General features: G+C 42.5%; 1 pseudogene; it reads right to left on the bottom strand.

Annotated features, from left to right (window-relative positions):
- Positions 1 to 3,081: 3,081 nt before the first annotated feature.
- LOC129086124 (6-phosphogluconate dehydrogenase, decarboxylating-like) lies at positions 3,082 to 11,517 on the bottom strand (annotated as a pseudogene).
- Between the last annotated feature and the right edge of the window lie 2,131 nt (positions 11,518 to 13,648).

The raw sequence follows: 13,648 nt of genomic DNA, 5'->3' as shown, positions 1-13,648 counted from the left end.
TCAACCAGATGCAAAGTCGTAAGATGTCCATTTACCTTTGATGGTCCAGCCTCCCCTTCAGAGCTTCTTTATCCTGAGCTGTAAAACCTTCTACTTCTCCCAAGTGCAGTCCGTCACTGCACATTAAGAATTCAGTGCTATTGTTGTCATCAAGATCTGTGATCTAGTATCGGATACACACACACACACACACACACACAAATTTGTGTGTGTGTGTGTGTGTGTGTGTGTGTGTGTGTGAAATGAAGTCAATAGATTTCCTTTTCCAGACGAAATACATTTTAAGGCCTGCCCTCTAAATGTAAAATTAAAGGCTATTAAATTTCAACCATCAGGAAAAAGTTAAAATTGTTAGGACAGTTAGATCAGCCCGGCTCAGTCCAGCTCAGCTCACGTCTTAGAATCTTTGTATCTGGGTTGCTCTGGGGGTATTGGGGCAGCAGTGACAGACATGACCTTTAGCACTTGATTGAGGCCCCAAACTCTCTACTAACTCTTCAAGTACTTCACAATGGTTCCTTGGCCCAGAAGCTTCCTGTCCTCAATTACCTTTTACTCATCTTCAGAAGTTTTCATTACCGTTTCTCCTAAATTGGATAATTGGCATAAGTTATTGTGCATTCAGCAGGTCATGGCTCTGACATGTTGAAATTTACTCCACCCAGTAAAGGCATTTTGTTGCCTTACAGTAGTGTTTCCAGGTGGTGGCCCAGAGAGGAGGTGAGGGAAGAAACGTGGTGGCTACCCATCTCTTTACTGTAGTTTAATAGAGTATATTTTAAAACTACCATTGCTTTAATGGTAGTGCTTTTAAAAAAAATCCTCACCCAAGGACATGCTTATGGTGGGGATGGGGGGAGAGGGAGGGGGGATAAAGAGAGAGAAAGAAACATCAATGGGTTGCCTGCCACACCCACAGCCTTTTGGTGTATGGGAAGACAATCCAACCAACTGAGCCACATGGCCAGGGCACTTTAATGTGCTTTCTACCACAATCTTTATTTTAAAGTTTAAATACCATTAAACAATGAACAAGACATTTATGCTTTTGAAAATGGATGCTGCCGGGAGAGGACATTGAAACAGTTCTGAGCTGAAAAGTTTAGTGCAATAGTGACAATCCACATTGTGCTTGCTGGGTCAGGTACTGTTCTAAGTGCTTTTCAATACTGACTGATTTAATTTTTGTAGCAATAGTGAGATAGGTTACTATTATACTCTCTACTTTACCCATGGGGAAATGGAGGTATAGAAATTAGGTAAAGTGCCCAATGTCACATAGCTAGAAGGCAGTCCTATATTTGATTAAAGAGACCTATTATGGTCCTGATTGTATGATTTAAGGCAAGCCATTGGCACACCTCTGAGATTTCCTTACATATGAAATGTGGATAGTAATTCCTGCTTTGTCTACTGTACTAGGTTGCCATGAGGCCTTTTTTTTTGTAAAGTCATTACAAATTGTGATAAGGGCTCTGAAAGCCATGATGCAGGGGTTAAAATAAAGGAACAAAGTTTGGGGCAGTGGAGAGTGTATAAGGCATATAGTGAAATGGCTGTAGCTGCTTCAGGTAGGTGAGCAGGGTAATCACAAGAGCTCAGAGAAGGGAATAGGTGAGTGAGATGTGGAGATGGACTGAGAGCTGGCCATGGGGAAACCTGGAAGAGGGTGGGAGAGTAGACTGTTCCTGACAGAATGGTATGTGGAGAAGCCACGTGGTGAAAAGGGATTTCTTATATTTGCAGAAATGGAGAAGAGCGGTGTGATGACATCAATGAACTCGGTGCACATGAAGGCGTGGAGTTAAATTCCCTGAAACAAAGGCACCGATGTGATCTCACCTATAAGTGGAACCTAATCAACAAAAAAAATGAGCAAGAAAAATATAACCAGCAACGTTGAAAGAAAAAACAAACCCGACAGTAACAAGATGGGAGGAGGGAACAGGGTAACAGAGAGGAAAAAAAAGGGAAGGGTCAAGTCAAGGGACATGTATAAAGGACCCATTTATAAGCCAAAGTCGGGGATGATTGAGGGTGGGAGGTTGGGGGTGGGTAGGGCAGGGGAAAGCAGTGGCAGGAAAATGGAGACAACTGTACTTGAACAATAAAAAAATAAATTAAAAAAATAATAATCATAGGTGCAGAAAACAAAACAAAGCAATAACATCAAAAAGACACAGATGTATTGCTGCATGCACACCAGGCAAAACCAAAGATTTCATGAGAAACTGCTTTAAATTGTCTCATTGGTCATTTCCTTCCTTTATACCCACAGATGAATGGGGATGCCCTTACTCTTGACCATTTCTTAGTGTAGCAGGGTAGTTTATTGAAGCATTTGGGTGTCTCTTCCTTCATTTTCTTCTTTCTTGTTCCGCTGCACTCAATCTTCCCCACTTTTTTTTTTGTCAGAAATTTTTTTTGCAGTTTTTTTCAGTCTTTTTGTAAAAACCCTAGACCACTGAAAGAATGAGGCTAGATGCCATTTTTCTCTTTCCTTTGGCTCTCTGTACCATTTATTTCTTTCAGTTCTTATGTTTTTCTTTTTTTATTTACCTAAGCAATACATAATTATTATAAAAGACAGGTAAGCAAGATAAATAAAAATAAATTTAAATTACCTAATATCCTGCCATACAGATATAAGTAAACATTATCAACATTTTATTTATTATTATTTTTGAAATATAAGGTAGTTTTTATGAAGTAGAGGAAAAGAGAATTCAACTGCATGACACAAAGGTTCAGGTCTGAGCAGATCCCACAGATCCTTCCCCTTCTCCGTGATCTCTCTATCAGGGTAGACTCAGGGGCCTCCCTAATCCACAAGACATGTGGACAGTGACTGTGTCAAGGTGCTGGCTCTTCCTGTCAAGCATATGACAATTCCCCATCAGTCCCTGAAGGCAAAGGCAAAGGGTATGATGGTTCTCATAGAACTACTACTCCACAGGTGTGCTCAGGTTGACTTTTTCAAGAGTCTCTTACAACAATTTTTTAAAACTATCTGAACAGAAAGTAGGGCAAAGGGCATGTAAGCAGTATTGTGTGGCAAATGGAATGTCCCTGTCCATGGAGTCATGGTTGGTAACACAAGTCCAATGAGATGTTATATGAAGAAGATGGCACACTGCCTCCATGCCTGCTCAGTTAGTGTGGATAAACTTCCCTGCTTTGGCTAAGAGTTCATAGGTATGAGCCCCAAAGTAATCCTGCGGAGCCTGGAGCAGGTTGGCTGGCCACATGTCATGTCTGTCTGTCACAGAAGCAAAGAGCAGTGGTGAAGCAGGGCCTGGGGATGCCCACCAGTACTGACTGCCCACCGCCAGTAGTCCTGGCAGGTTTTGACAGCTGACTTAAAGAAGTTGTCTAGAGGATTAAGATGGCGGAGGAGTGAATGGGAGTCACGCTGACCTCCTCCCAAGACCAAACTGGAATTGCGACTAAATAGTGGAGTAATCACCTGGAAAACAATGGAACGATAGTGGGAGAGGAGCCTTGGAGACGCGGACAGTGGATTCGACTCTCACACATCCCAACAGGTGAGAAGTGCGGTGGAGGCTCGAGAGGGTGGGCTGGGTGCCCACGGGCACTAGCACCACAGGGACATTGAAACGGCCAGTTAGCTTCCCCCGAGAAGAATGGGGTCTAAATCATAAACAGGGACCCCTAAACTACAGCAGCTAAAACCAAGAAAATACAGACAAAACGCAACCTCGAAAACCTTAGGGGCGCTCTCTGCCAGAGACAGGTAGCTGGGGATGCAAAGAGACATTTAAAGAGCCAACGCAAAAATTGCAGTGGCAGCCACCCTCCCTGATCTCTGGGTAGAGGCGGCAGCAGGGTGGGCTGGTGCCTGGGAAAAGACTGGTGAGGAAAACTTGGTGAAGGGAACTGAGATGGGGGCAGTGGAGCCATGGTGATAATGCACCTCCCACTCTGCAGCTACCATCTCGCTCAGGCATAAAGGAATCAATTAACCTGCCTTTTGTGCGCTCCACACACAGCTTGTGTGTGTGAGCTAGGGGGCTGAGTGCAGACTGGCTGGGAGAGCATTGAGGAGAGACTGGAGATGGAGGCTTTGGGGAAAGAATGGGGGGAGGAGCCGGGGAGTCCTGACTCCCTCCCCATTCCCTAGTCTCCACTGTGGGCTGGAAAGGCGCGCCCCCAAAGAGGCAGAAGCAGGACACCCATGAACCAGACTGCCTGCAACTGAAACGCAGTCCGCACAGGGGGTGGATCCTTGGCCGAAGGGGTCACGGAACTGCCCGGAGACCCCTGAGGAGAGACTGGAAACAGAGGCATTGGGAAAGAACGGGAGGAGGAACCGGGAAGTCTCGGCTCTTTCTCCTTGCCGTAGTCTCCATTGCATGGGAAGAGGCCACACCACCAAAGAGCCAAAAGCCGAAAAGCACATATAGACACCCCCAAAACACCCAGAGCAGGCGCGCACACTCGCGCGGAGTGGCCAGCGAGGGTTGGCGAGTGTGTGTGTGACCTGCGTGGGCTGGTGAATGCTTGCACTGGCCAGCAAGGCCTCCCACAGATTGCCACTGATATGGCCTGCAAGGGAGTGCACAGAGCGGCAAGGGCAGGCGTAAATTGATCTGCTCGCCCATGATTACAGAGCGGCTCACAGAATTAGTAGATCCCCAGCCGAGGGGTCACAGAGCTCCCCAGAGTTCCTGGAGGAGAGACCGGAGACAGGATCAACCGGAGAGTCTTGGAGCTGACTTCCTCCCATTTCAGTAGTCTCCATTTGGCGAGGGCAAGCAACGCACTCAAAGAGCCAAAAGCAGGGAAAACACACAATAGAAGACCCTAAACTGACCAGTGCCGGGGAGCTCCCTGGCCAGGGGGGCCAGACGAGTTCGCGAGGTCGCGAATAAGCCCCCATGTCTGGAGCAAGCACGCAGTGAGCCCAGGCAGGAGGGGTATCCTGCCGTGCTAGGGAGTGCGCTCAAAGAGCGGGCTCAAGGAGCTGGCGTGAGAGTGTAGAGCGATACCAAAAAAGAGTCCATCCCTGACTGAAGGGGTCACAGAGCTGCCCCAGGCAAGAGTCAGACACAGACAGTAGACTCCTGGAAGGCTCAAACAAACAACCCAAGGTCATATAGGGTCAACAACTGACATCATCAGAGGCAGGCCCAGAAAGAAAAATAAAGGGAAAAATAAATAAATAAATAAATAAATAAATAAATAAATAAATAAATAAATAAATAAAAAATCCACCTACTACCATAGAAGTTTAATCCACAAAGTCAGGAAATCTAGACAGCCCAATTGAAGCAGAAGCAAAAATAAATAAATAAATAAGTAAGTAAATTATTTAACAGACTCACAAAAATGGGAAAAAAAAGAAGTTCCCCCCAAATGAGTGGAAAGGGGACTCCCCACAGAGAGAACTAAATGAAATAGAGGCAAGGGAACTATCAGATATGGAATTCAAAACAATGGTTCTAAGGAAGCTCAATGAGCTCAGCCAGCTCAAAGAGAACTATGAGACTGCAGAGAAACTATCAGGATCTTACAACAAATTATATAAACCTGGAAAAGGACATAGAAACTATCAAGAAGACACAAGAGGATATGAAGAATACCATTTCTGAATTGAAGAACACAGTAGAAGGAATTCAAAGCAGGCTGGATGAAGCTGAGGATCGAATAAGTGAGATGGAGGAAAAGGTAGAAAAAAGCTCCCAGAGAGAACAAGAAATGGAACAAAGACTCAAAAAGAATGAAGAGGCATTTAGGGAAATGCAGGACAACCTGAAACGCAATAATATCCGTATAATAGGGATACCAGAAGGAGAAGAAGAGGAGCAAGGGATAGAGAACCTCCTCGAGAAAGTAATGATGGAAAATTTCCTTAATTTGATGAGAGAAAGGCTCTCATGGATCCAGGCGGCACAGAGGGCCCCACTCAAGAGGGATTCAAGGAGGTCCACTCCAAGACACAACATCATTGAAATGGCAACTATCAAAGACAAAGAGAGAATCCTCAAGGCAGCAAGGGAGAAGGAGAAAGTAACATACAAGGGAGCCCCAATATGCCTAGGAGCTGACTTCTCAACAGAAACACTACAAGCCAGAAGGGAATGGCAACAAATATTCCAAGTCATGAAAAGCAAGGGCCTACAGCCAAGGCTGCTCTACCCAGCAAGGCTCTCAATTAAAATAAAAGGGGAATTACAGAGTTTCCCAGACAAGAGAAGGCTAAAAGAATACATCTCTACCAAACCAGCACTACATGATATGCTAAAGGGACTGGTTTAAGAAGATGAAGGAAAAGAGTGAGAAAGAGAAAAACACAGGTACAAAGAGAAAAGATGAGTAAGTTTCTATCAGTAGTATCTCTCAATGTGAATGGACTAAATGCCCCAATCAAAAGACACAGGGTAGCTGAATGGATAAGAAAACATGACCCATGCATATGCTGCCTACAAGAGACCCATCTCAGAGCAAGAGACCTACACAGATTGAAAGTAAAGGGATGGAAAAAAATATTCCAAGCAAATGGACATGAGAAAAAGGCCGGGTTGCCATACTTGTATCAGACAAAGTAGATTTCAAAACAAAGGCCATAAAAAGAGACCCAGAGGGACACTTTATCATACTTAAAGGAAGAATCTATCAAGAAGACATCAACATTGTAAACTTATATGCTCCCAATATAGGAGCCCCCAAGTTTATAAGGAAATTGTTGGATGACATCAAAAAAGATATAGGCAGCAACACACTGATAGTAGGGGATTTCAACACCCCACTGTCAAAAATCAACAGATCTTCCAAACAAAACATCAATAAGGATATTGTGGCGCTCAATGACACACTGAATCAAAGAGACTTAACTGACATATATAGAACCTTACATCCCAAAGAAGAAAAATACACATTCTTTTCAAATGCTCATGGCAGTTTTTCAAAGATAGACCACATGATAGGACACAAAGCAAACCTCAGCAAATTCAGGAAAACTGAAATAATACCAAACTTTTTTTCAGACCACAAGGGCTTGAAACTGGAAATCAACCTCAAAGAGAAACTTCAAAAACTTGCAAACTCATGGAGACTGAACAGTAGACTATTAAACAATGAATGGGTCAATAATGAGAAAAGAGAAGAAATCAAAACATTTCTGGAAACAAGTGAAAATGAACAGACAACAGTCCAAAACCTATGGGACACAGCAAAGGCTCCTCAGAGGGAAGTTCATAGCAATACAGGCTTACCTAAAAAAGATAGAAACATTTCAAATAAAAGACCTAACACTACAACTTCAAGAATTGGAGAAACAACAACAAATAAATCCCAGAGCAAGTAGAAGGAAGGAAATAGTCAAGATCAGAGAAGAACTGAATTACATAGAGACGAAAAGAACAATTCAAAGGATCAACCAATCCAGGAGCTGGTTTTTGAAAAGATAAATAAAATTGACAAGGCTTTAAGCAGACTCATCAAGAAAAAAAGGGAGAGGACCCAAATTAAGAACTATGAACAATTATATGCCAAGAAGTTTGAAAACATCGATGAAATGGACAAATTTTTAGAAAAGTATAATCTTCCAACACTGAAGGAGGAAGAAACAGAAAGCTTGAACAGACCGATAACAGCTGGGGAAATTGAAGCAATCATCAAGAAACTCCCAGCACACAAAAGCCCTGGGCCGGACGGTTTCACAGGAGAATTTTCCAAAACATTTAAGGAAGATCTAACCCCTGTCTTTCTCAGACTATTCCAAAAAATCCAAGAGGAGGGAAGACTCCCAGACTCTTTTTATGAGGCCAGCATCATCCTGATCCCAAAACCAGATAAAGACCCTACAAAGAGAGAAAATTACAGGCCAATTTCGCTGATGAACATAGATGCTAAAATCCTCAACAAAATATTGGCAAACCGCATCCAGCAATACATTCAAAAGATTATCCACCACAATCAAGTGGGATTCATCCCAGGGATGCAGGGATTATTCAATATACGCAAATCAGTAAACGTGATACATCACATATATAAAAGAAAAGACAAAAACCACATGATCATCTCGATAGACCCAGAAAAAGCATTTGATAAGGTACAGCACCCATTTGTGATCAAAACACACCGCAAAATGGGAATAAATGGGGCATTCCTCAATGTAATAAAGGCCATATATGAAAAACCTACAGCTAATATCATACTCAACGGGCAAAAACTGAAAGCTTTCCCACTAAGATCGGGAACACGACAAGGATGTCCGCTCTCACCGCTTCTTTTCAACATTGTATTGGAAGTCCTAGCCACAGCGGTCAGACAAGAGAAAGAGATAAAAGGCATCCAAATAGGAAAGGAGGAAGTAAAACTATCATTGTTTGCAGATGACATGATAGTGTCCATAGAGAACCCTGTAGACTCTATGAAAAAACTCAGCCTAATAAGTGAATTTAGCAAAACAGCAGGATACAAAGTCAACATTCAGAAATCAAAGGCATTTTTGTACACCAGCAGTGAAACAGAAGAAGAAGAAATAAGAAAAAAAATTCCATTCGATATAGCAAGAAGAAAAATAAAGTACCTAGGAATAAATTTAACCAAAGAGGTAAAAGACTTGTACGCAGAAAACTATACAACATTGAAGAAAGAAATTAAGGAAGACACAAATAAATGGAAGCATATACCATGCTCATGGATTGGAAGAATTAATATCCTCAAAATGTCCATACTCCCCAAAGCAATTTATAGATTCAACGCAATCCCTATTAGGATACCAATGATGTATTTCACAGAAATAGAACAAACATTTCAAAAATTTATATGGAACCATAAACAACCCCGAATAGCCGCAGCAATTTTGAGAAAGAAACACAAAGTAGGAGGGATCACAATACCGGACAGCAAACTCTGCTACAAAGCCACCATACTCAAAACAATCTGGTACTGGCACAAGAACAGACCCATAGACCAGTGGAACAGAATAGAAAGCCCAGAAATAAGCCCAGGTCTCTATGGACATCTAATATTCGACAAAGGGGGCAGAAGCATAAAGTTGAGCAATAAGAGCCTCTTCAACAAATGGTGTTGGGAGAGCTGGACGGCTACATGCAAAAAATTGAAATTGGATCATCAGCTGACACCAAACACAAAAATAAACTCAGGATGGATAAAAGACTTAAATACAAGTTGCAACACCATCAAAGTCTTAGAGGAGAACATTGGCAAGAACTCTCAGATATCCCATGCAGCAATTTTTTCACTGATATGTCTCCTAAAGCAAGGGACTAAAAGGAAAGAATAAACAAGTGGGACCTCATCAAAATAAGAAGCTTCTGCACGGCTAAAGAAAACATCAGCAAAATGAAAAGGGAGCCAACCCTATGGGAAAATATATTTGCTAATGATACATCAGACAGAGGTTTGATCTCCAAAATATATAAAGAACTCACTCGACTCCACTCCAAGATGACAAATGATCCAATCAAAAAATGGGCAAAGGACCTGGGCAGATGCTTTTCCAAGGAGGAGATACAGAGGGCCCAGAGGCATTTGAAAGGATGCTCAGCATCACTAGCCATTAGAGAAATGCAGATCAAAACCACCATGAGGTACCACCACACACTGGTCAGAATGGCCATCATAAACAGATCAACAAACAACAGGTGCTGGCGAGGCTGTGGAGAAAAGGGAACGCTCGCACACTGTTGGTGGGAATGCAGACTGGTGCAGCCACTGTGGAAAGCTGTGTGGAATTTCCTCAAAAAGCTGAAAATGGAACTGCCTTTTGATCCAGTGATTCCCCTGCTGGGACTATACCCTGAGAACACCAAAACGCCAATACAAAAGAACCTATGCACCCCAATGTTCATAGCAGCACAATTTACAATAGCCAAGTGTTGGAAGCAACCTAAATGCCCATCAGGAGATGATTGGATCAAAAATGATGGTACATATACACAATGGAATACTACGTAGCAGAAAGAATAAAAGAACTACTAAACTTTGCGACAACATGGATGGAACTTGAGAGCATTATGCTAAGCGAAATAAGCCAGGGGGCGAAAGACAAATACCATATGATCTCACCTATAAGCGGAACCTAACCAACAATACAAAGATGCAAGGAAAATAAGACCAGGAACACTAAAAGGAAAAGAAATCAACAGAGACAAGAGGGAAGGAGCGGGGGTGGGGAAAAGGAAGGGAAGGGTAAAGTCAAGGAACATATAGCAAGGACTCATGGACAAAACCAAAGGGGAAGAGCTGAAGGAGGGAAGGAGGGAGGGGGCAAGGGAAAGTGGTGGGGGTTATGCAGAGACAAATGTTTTTGAAAAAATAATAAATTAAAAAAATAAAATAAATGTTGAAACAAGGAAAAAAAAGAATTTGTCTAGAAGTAGGTTTTGAAGTTCTGGGTTAGATTAAATTCATTTTTTATTTTTCCTAGGAATACACTTCTGATGATGTACCCTTCCCTCCCACATCAAGGGAATGCCATCATAGTTGAGGGTCCAGCCAATTTCAGTGGTGGCTGTCTTAGCAGCATAAAGCCTTGAGCATAAGAGATGATATTGGAAACATAGAGGGCCTTTCGAATGTCCTCCAGGAATAATTTCTTATCACCTTTAAACTGGATTTTTTGAGGACCCTTCAGCTTTTTGATAGCTTGAATACTCTCATCCCTTAGAGATGATAAGCATTGGGCAAAGACTGCTTCTCCAGGAAGGGTGACAGCACACCATACTCCAGGGCTGAGATGGCAGTTCACTTCCATATCCCATTCTGCCCCTTACTGTCCCTGACCTCGGTAGCAGGTGAGTGCTGTCACTATCTTGGAACCTGAGAATATTGACTGTGATTTCAACAGGAATGAGTCTAGCTCTGTCTTATTCTATTCCTCAAATGCCTGTGCCATCTCATTGTGCTCCATGCCCAGGATGTCCTTTATTAGGTAGTAAGACTCACAGGTCAGCTGCATGTCCCCATTGTGCACTCCATCCCATTGTGTACCATCTTTATAAAGTGTCCTGCTCCCTTGTCTCCCACCCAGTCACACTTTTGCAGTGTTCCCTGGAAGATTGTCTTGATGTGAGGCCAGGCTTCTTTGTTCCCTCCAGGCATAAGTAATGGGCTATACCAGGCCCCTTCTTTTCCTCCACTAATGCTGCTCCCTACAAACAAGATTCCCTTGGCCTTGAGGTCTCAACATTGTCTTGTGGTATCCTAACATTAAGAATTTCCTCTATCAGTGATGATGACACCAGTGTCCAGCAATGGTATCAATTTTTCAATGAAATCATCAACAGCCTGACCAGCCTTCACAAGCAGCGTGGTCCACCATGGTTTCTTCAGTTTGGAGACCATGTTTTTCAAGGTGTGAGCAGCAACCACTTTAGTTTCCTTTGCCTCATTGGCCAAGAAATCATCAACTTTGGAAGCTGTTCTATTAAAAGCACAGATGACAAAGCCATTGTCAGATGTGTTCAAAATTAAATTCTGGCCCACAGCAGCCAGTCTAGTCAGTGCAATATCAGCTTTGGCCATGGCAGTGGTGGTGGACTGGGCAGCGGTGAAAGAGAGGCAGAGAGCAAGGAATGCATGGCACCGGCCATCAGCATTTTAATGTATAATCATGGTAACCTACTTTTTTCATTTTTTGTTTCCCTTGTAATTCATATATCATACCACTAGGTTATGGAGGATTGTAATAACCTTAGTAAGTTGATTAAGGTAGAGGTAAACACTTTTCTAATTTTTATATTATTCAAAACATTATAATTTAGACTTTAAAAGTTACTAGCAAAGATCAGCAAAGAACCAAATGCTCAAGGAAAATGTATATGCTATACCCAGTATTAACTTCAAAGCTTAATTAATTATGTAATTAATTAATGCTTAATACTAATTTAAAATTTATTTCAGATGGCCAATAGACATATGAAAGAAGATGCTCAACATCATTAATTATCATAGAAATGCAAATTAAAACCTCAATGAGATATCACCTCATACACACTCCAGACAGCTATCTATCATTAATAAATCAACAAACAACAAGTTGTTGGAGAAGATTTGAGAAGAGAAAAAGGAACGCATGAGCACTGTTGGTGGGAATGCAGATTGGTATGGCCACTGCAGAAAGCAGTATGGATGTTCCTCAAGATAATTAAAAACAGAACAGCCTTATGACCCAGCAATTCCACTTCTGGATATATAGCTGAAGAAACCCAAACACTAATTGGGAAAGATATAGGCACTCCTGTGTTCATTGCAGCATTATTTTTATAGCCAAGATATGAAAGCAACCGAAGTGCCCATCAATAGATGAATGGATAAAGAAGCTGTTATACATATGTATACAATGGAATATTCTTGGCCATATAAGGAATAAAATCTTACCATTTGTGATGACAGGGAGGGACCTAGAGGGTATTATGCTAAGTGAAATTAGAGAACAATAAAGGCTGGATTTCACATATATGTGGAATTATTTAAAAAAAACAAACAGAAACAGACTCATAGCTGCAGGAAACAAACTAGTGGTTGCCAAATGTTACAGTGGTTGGGGGGGGGTTGAGTGGAAGGGGTAAAGGAATTAAAAAGTACAGATTGGTAGTCACAAAATAATCACAGTGATGTAAAAATATGGCATAGGATATATAGTGAATGATATTGTAATAACTATGTATGGTGCCGGGTGGGTACTTGAGTTCTTGAGCTCTTAGGGGGGTCACTTTGTAAATTATATAATTGCCTAACCGCTACTGTTGGGAAATGCCCCATCTGGTTTTAGGAACTACAGCCCTGCCGACAGGCGAGAGGGCCCCGAGGCTGGAGATAATCAAAGAGACCTTGGGAAAATAGGCCACTGAGGAGATGAAACCTGTCCCCCTGCCAGGGGAGCAGCTCCTGCCTCCCTCATGTCACCCTGGAGGATGGCTGGTTAGTCAATGATGGTTAAGACCCCTCAGTGGAAGGGGCAACCTAAGACAGGCACAGCTGCAGTGTGCATCAGGGAAAAACTTGGGGGACATGGAGAAAGAGCAAAAAGACCCTCACCCCTCAGCTTTGATAGGGCCGGGGTCCTAATTCTATCTGGAAGAAGTCTCCTTATTTCCTGGCTACTCTGCTTCCCCTGCCTGGCTCAGGCTTGAAACAATACTGGAGACAACCCTAAACTGGATCTGGTGGTTCCTGGGGAAAATCAGGCCTAGAAGTAAATTCTTTAAAGCATGCTTTGTTTTTTCTTCAAAAGCTATGATAACCAGCTCATGCTAGGAAGGAAATTAACATTATTCACAGACCCTGACCCTAAACCCTTTGGCACTCTTATGTTTACATTTTTATGTTTACTTGTCTCCTCTTGGACCCAAGTAAATCGGTGTGTTACTGCCATTTATTTTCTTCAAAACATCATCTATTCTCTGTAAACATTAACATGCTGAGGTAATGAGGTCACCTGTATATTCCTATTACCTAGCCCCATTGATAACCCTTTCAATAAAAGCCTTTGGACACAGGGGTTTGGGGCCTTCTTCACTAGAGGGAAGTGCCATCCCCCTCTTCTAGAAGATAGAGAAGTGTCTGGTACAACTCATTTTATTTTCCCCATCATGACGACCCTGGGACGGGCTCTGCGGGACCAGAGTCCACACTCCCACCCCAGCTGGTGCCC

Source organism: Pteronotus mesoamericanus, unplaced genomic scaffold, assembly GCF_021234165.1.
Source record: "Pteronotus mesoamericanus isolate MK-2021 breed Mesoamerican mustached bat unplaced genomic scaffold, CSHL_Meso_final scaffold_36, whole genome shotgun sequence".
NCBI lineage: Eukaryota > Metazoa > Chordata > Mammalia > Chiroptera > Mormoopidae > Pteronotus > Pteronotus mesoamericanus.
This window is presented reverse-complemented; position numbering and strand designations above follow the sequence as displayed.